A 6,263-nucleotide genomic window follows, 5' to 3' on the forward strand; every position below is an offset into this window, starting at 1 on the left:
TTTGTTTTTTGGTAAGCCTAAAATAACTTATAAACTAGCTTTTGGAAAAACAATTTAGGCAAAGTGCGCTACAAGTAGCTTATTTTTCGAGGTATTTTAGTTGTCATATTTGGCAAGTCAAAAAAATAAGGAAATTGAGTAAAACCCTTATATATGTTCTTGTTAATAAAAATAACTAGCCTATTTTTTTTTTTTTTTTTTTTTAAGAAATGACCACATTCTCTAGAATATCGTATTTCGAAGCGTATAATTTCGTTCAAGACTTGGGATCTGGAATACGATATTCCAGAATATTTATGATGTTCCGGAGTTAGGTGCTGGTTGGTGGGAACTTTGGTCCGGAATCTGACATCTCGTACGTTCTGGACTACAGTCCGGAATGACCGTACATTACAGAGTGATGTTCATGAGTCAGAATTACGGTATTTGTATGGTTTTGTTCTATATATGCAATATATTTGTGTGTTTGATACTTTTCAAAATGAGTATGTATACGAAATTTTTTCAAGTACCAGTTTCTAGTGGATGACAAAGGCAATGTATCGATGGATGTATGTAGTATCTTGCTACATACTTCACATACTTTGGTGTAGATATAAACAATGATATCAACTTCGTTGGGATAGTTATGCTGGTTGCTTACAAGTCCAGGTTACACACTAATCAAATTTGTCTATCTTTTCAATGTCCTGAATCAAATATATTTATGTAGATTCTTGACGATAGTGATGTCACATATATTCTTAGTTTTGTTAGCAGTATGCTTCCTACCATAATATAATTGTTTGTTGTTAATAATGTTATGAAAATTGGTACTAATCGATTTCTCGGGGAAAATCGTTCTAGTGGAAATGGGTCTTCAGGTGTTGGAAGTAACTAAATTTGTAATTTCCTACCTATGATAACCAACCATGTTCCTTCTTATAATGGCATTATAGATGGGGGTGATTGTTGTTCATGGTGACCCTACTGTTAATGTCGTTTGCGAATGATGAGGCAAAACTAATGATGTTGGTTGATGATGGTAATATAATTCCAGATGGAGAGCCAGTTGATCATTTTCAGAGTTGCATTGAATATGATGGGGATGATCCTGAAGGTGGAGAGGAGGAAACTGATCCCTTACAACCTCGAAAAACACAAGAGGTAAAGTTTCCTTTTTTATTTTTTCGATTCGAAGAAACATAAACCACCCATTGGGGTATACATGAACCTTTATTATTGCTCGAATCAGCTCAACAAAAATGTAAAGGGGACACAACGCACAACTATACTTCCCATTTGAAGTTATACAAACTCTTCAAAAGCAAAGAAGCACTTAAGCTAAATTTAGGATTCAAAAGTGTTAGTGAAGGGTTCCAATATAAAGTGAAAAAATCTACAAAAGAAAGGTTTGAAGCTGTTTGCTTTATGGATAATTATGATTGTTGGATACGGGCAACAAAACATAATACTACTCATACATTTCAAGTGGTTAAACTATCGGAGAAACACACTTGCTCAAACACACAACTACGTCCCCATCACAAACAAACCAACAAAAGAGTATTGGTTCTGATGAATTTCCGTAGGCGTCTTTGGTGCCGACTAGTTCTCGATGACCTTGATTTTAGAAGGGTCTGCGTGTATTCCTTCTTTGCTAATGACGTGACCCAAGAGTTCGACTCTTATAATCCAAAATTCGCTTTTAGAGAACTTCACATTAAGCTTCTCTGCTCGTAGTGTTTCTAAGATCTGTCGTAAGTGTTGACTATGTTCTTCCTTACTACGTGAGTAGATAAATATGTCATTAAGACTTCAAACTCGTAGTGACCATAACGAGTTCGGAAGGCGGTTTTGGGAACATCTTCCTCTAAAACTCGTAATTGGTGATACTCGGATCTTAAGTCAATCTTTGAAAAGTAACTTGCTCCTTGAAGTAGGTCGAACAAGTCGTCGATCCGTGGTAGAGGGTATCGGTTCTTAACAGTAAGTTTGTTTAGCTCGTGATATCGATGCACATACGGAACGGTCCATCCTTCTTCTTCACGAATAAGACCGGTGCTCCCCTGGTGAGAACCTTGGTCTAATGAATCCCTTGCTTAGCAGTTCGTTTAGTTGACTGGATAGTTCTTGCATCTCAGTTGGTGCTAGTCGATAAGGAGATTTGGCTACACGGGTAGCTCCTGGAATTAAGTCGATTCTGAACTCGACTTGACGTTGTGGTGGTAATCATAGAAGAGCTTTGGGAAAGATGTCGGGAAAGTCGAGGACTTCTGGGATGTTCTTTATGTCTTTCACCTTTTGGCTCACATCAACGACGTGAGCAAGGCACGCATGATACTCCTTTCGTAAGTACTTTCGGGCTTGAATACTCGAGATGATTCAAAGGTTCGTGCCTGGTTTGTCGCCATAAGTAACTAGGGTTTCGCTATTCAGTAGATTACGATGAACGAATTTCTCAAAACACATGATGTCAGCACGATGAAGACTCAACCAATCCGTGCCGATAATGATGTCTAAAATTTTATCGAGACATGCATGAGGTCGATTTAAAATGAATAGTTATCTAGAGTTAGGGTGCATCCTATGTATATATCGTTAGTGCTCTCAGTCTTCCCGTTATCCATTTCTATGGTGAACGTTTCTTTTAGTGCTTGTGGTTGTTGTTTAATTAAGTGTTTAAATTTTTGATTCACGAAACTCCTCTCCGCTCCACTATCAAATAGTATACATGCATATGATTTATTGAGGAGAAACGTACCCGTGACCACAGTAGGGTCTGCCACAACTTCCTCATCGCCTATCACCAAAACTCTCCCAACTCCACCAGTATTCCCCACCTTTGGACAATTCCGTTTGTATTGCCCAACTTCACTGCACCCGTAGCAAGCCTGGCCTACTCCCATACCAGGGACCTGGGTGATTAGTCTTGCCGATGCCTTATAGAAACGGGTAGTGTGCCCTTTCCTGTTGCAGTTAGCACACTGCATCTCCTGACAGAGTGTAACGCCCGTAGATCAGGGCTAGTCAATTTAGAGACGATAGACGTCAAAAAGTGAATTTTTGATGAAAGATTATTTAGAATGAATAATCTTAACTAAGTTGTAGTATATGTTACAAGGATTCCGTACATATAAAGAATGCCGAAATCCGAGTTATAACGAAGAAGTTATGACCTGTCGAAGTTTCGCGACAGAATCGACACGACATAGCGCGACGTAAAAAGTGAATTTACGTTAGAGTGATATTTAGCCTTAGCAATCTAAATGAAAGTCGTATAATACGTTAAACCATGAGCGTGCATAAAAAGAACGCCCAAATCTGACTTCGTATGAGGAAGTTATGATTTTTCGAAGTTTTGACTTAGCGGTATGCAGCCTGAAATACTCGATTTGAGATCAAGTGGTTTTTAGCCGAAACAATCTAACCGAGAATCGAAGATCTCGTTGTTGGTATCGAAGCGATGAAAAGTTAGGCGAGAACGGACGTCAAACGAAGAAGTTATGAATTTATAACGAAGTTTTCCTGTCCGGGCCTACTAAAAATAAATAATAAAAATACAGTCAAAATTAGCCGACGAAGTCTGAACGAAAGTTGTAGAGCGTAGTCTCACCTACACGTGGATATAAAGAACGTCGAAAACGGAGTTCGTATGAAGAAGATATGAATTTCCGAAGTTTATTAAATAATTAATATTTAAATTTAATTATAAAAGCCGGCATTATCCGAAGAGGAGTCACCGATCTGATCCGAGGTACGCCCCGCGTACTCGTGTATGCCCAGCGTACCCCGATGCATGCACCGCCTCGCACTCAAGTGACTTCGGATACGTAAGCCATGACGACCAAGGCAGTACGCCCCGCGTACTCTGAGGCTCCAGCCTCCTATAAATAGGATGCGAGGGCAGCCGACTCAATTGCTCTTTTTCTCTCTTCTCTCTTCCGTTTTGCATCGTTTTGCGTGCCAGAAGTACCCCGAAGCCCCGGTATCTTTCCCGAGCCCCGAAGCAAGTCTCGAGGTCCCGAAGATCCCGAGAAGTAAGATTCCCGAGCCGAAGCTCTGCCCGCGAGGAGTCCGGTTTTTGTGAAGATCTTCCAGATCTGCCGAAGAATACTACTTCTACAAGCCGTAGTGCTGTCCGATCATCTTCTGATCAAGTGAGTGTATACTACCTTTCACAAACACGATAATAATACAAGTATGGTTTGAGTGTATTAAGTATATTGCTGTTTATACGTGTGAGTGAGTAGTTACTTTCTTCTAACACATAAATATTAAGTATTTGCTATAAAATACTTGCTATGTGTATAATATAAAGTTGTTTATATGTGTGAGTGTATAGTCCCTTTCATAAACACGGGTATAATACAAATATTGTTTGAATGTATTAAGTACATGTTTGGGAGAGTGTGTGGTTACTTTCTTCTAACACATAAATATGAAGTATTCGTTATAAAATACGTGCTATGTGTTTATATATTGTTGTTTATTTGAGATGAGTATGGAATGAATGTTTTATATAGTTTTTAAATGAGTTAAACAGTATATGTATTCTATATCTACAAATATGTTGGGTAGAACATGGGTAGATGAGATAGTTGGTATGTGATAAAATGATGAGGTATGAAAGATGATTAAGAATGATATTGGGAGATGCACCAATTAAAGAATGTCATAAAACTAGCAGATGCGCTTGAGAATAATATCGGTAGATGCACCAAGTAGTGAATGTCGTGATCTTGGCAGATGCGCCAAATAGAGATTGTCATAACAATAGCAGATGCGCTTATAGGATAATCTTGGCAGATGCGCTTATAGGATAATCTTGGCAGATGCGCTTATAAGATAATGTCGGCAGATGCGCCTAAAAGAGAATGTCATAAACCTGGCAGTCGCGCCTCATAGTGTATGACGTAATCCTAACAGAGGCGCTTAAAGGATGATGTTGGTAGATGCGCCTTATGTAGCCATAGATTTTGTGCTAATTCCTTGGGTCAATCCTTAGGAATGAATGAATGACGGGTAGTTGAATTCCTAGGGTAAAATCCTAAGAAATATGATAGGGATGGGAAATTGAGTTGATTGTTTGATGGTTGAATATAATAACTATATTATTGTGGGTTGAAAACCCTATATGCTCACCAGGCTCCCAAGCCTGACCCACTCTGTTTTCTTTGTATCACAGGTATCGATACGAAGATATATTTCACGGAGAGATTAAAGGAGATGTAAAATCTTTAGTGTAAATAATGTAAGTTCTGTTTATGCTTATGTGTCTGTATCGGAACATGACATCCCGAGATTTTGTTATATAATAAAAATACATTTCTTTAAAGAAATGCTTTGATAAATCTTTATCATATTTTGGGAACAAATTCTGCAACTGTTTTCTTTAAAAGATTACTCTGATTTTAAAAACCAAGCATAAACAAATCGGTCTTTTCTGGCCGAGAAATTGGGGATGTCACAGTTGGTATCATAGCATTAGTTTAAGCGAACTAGGAATTTGTAGGAAATTTCTAGAGTTAAACTTAGAATTCTAAGTAATGATTGTGAGGAGTGTGTCTAAAATATGTTAGGTAGTACACCTAAATTGACACAAACACTAGTTTATTTTAGGAATGATGCCTAAAATGCTTTTATATGCTAATTGTTTTGTGTGATAACTAAATTGATGCTATTATTTGTTCGGGTCTATGGTCTGTTGCCGAACGGATCTGGAAACCTTATGTGTTTAGGATTCTAAGCGTACGACTACGATATTAGAACTAGCATGTAAACGTTTCGGAGGGATAAGGAGATTTATACGTTTATCGTAAATGAAGCTTTCTTATCTTAAATTCTCGTTGGTACACCGAATGTCTGCTTGGATGTACAAAAGGTCATGGTGAAGACTTGTAGATAATTGAGTAAATGGAGGAAATAAAGAAGGCTTATGATAGTGAATGACACCTATCGGAAGATATCGTAAGAGTGGTATCTTGCCTTTAGAGTATGTCTTATGAAATAAAAGTACGTTTAGAGGAGTACGGTACATCTAAAGTACACCTTCGATTGGCAGGATGATGGAACGATTGGTGAAATTCTTGAAGTTGTCTCATCGTCTGATATTTTCATCACCAATCGAGTTGAAGTAGAGTTGATGATTGAAGATTGAGCAATGAAGAAGTCCTAGTAGAGTCTAGGGAAATTGTTTATGAATACGTGGACACATTCGTATGTGTTAAATTGTTTTGTGATTTTCTTGTATGGTGACTTGGTCGACTACGGGACAATACTTG

The sequence above is a fragment of the Lactuca serriola genome, chromosome 6, assembly GCF_051521515.1.
Source record: "Lactuca serriola cultivar US96UC23 chromosome 6, Lser_US96UC23_V15, whole genome shotgun sequence".
NCBI lineage: Eukaryota > Viridiplantae > Streptophyta > Magnoliopsida > Asterales > Asteraceae > Lactuca > Lactuca serriola.